The following is a 280-nucleotide window of genomic DNA, read 5'->3' on the forward strand; positions in this document are numbered from 1 at the left end:
TATGGTAGGATTATCCTTTGCTGAAGATTAAGTTTACAGAAATAACAGGAAATTAAATGTATTTTAGGGTAATTAAGTGCATATATGTTTAATGAATATTCTTTAGGGAATTACTAGTATTTGAAATCTTAAAACAGGATCTGGCCTGCCATTGCTGCAGATACACGGTCAGCTCTGAGAAGTGAAATTTCCTTTTTTGCTCAGGAAGTAGGGATAAAAACTTGATTTGGTTCAGGGGAAAAAACTTGTACTGTGTGGTCACACATTTTTTCTGCTTACA

At 33.9% G+C, this 280-nt stretch overlaps 1 protein-coding gene across 1 annotated transcript in view; it reads left to right on the forward strand.

Moving 5' to 3' along the window:
* Positions 1-280, forward strand: part of LOC119585855 (very-long-chain (3R)-3-hydroxyacyl-CoA dehydratase hpo-8-like) — a gene marked incomplete in the record, with an annotated part of 6,857 nt that overhangs the window by 2,151 nt on the left and 4,426 nt on the right.

This window comes from Penaeus monodon, chromosome 20 (assembly GCF_015228065.2).
Source record: "Penaeus monodon isolate SGIC_2016 chromosome 20, NSTDA_Pmon_1, whole genome shotgun sequence".
In the NCBI taxonomy this organism is placed as follows: Eukaryota; Metazoa; Arthropoda; class Malacostraca; order Decapoda; family Penaeidae; genus Penaeus; species Penaeus monodon.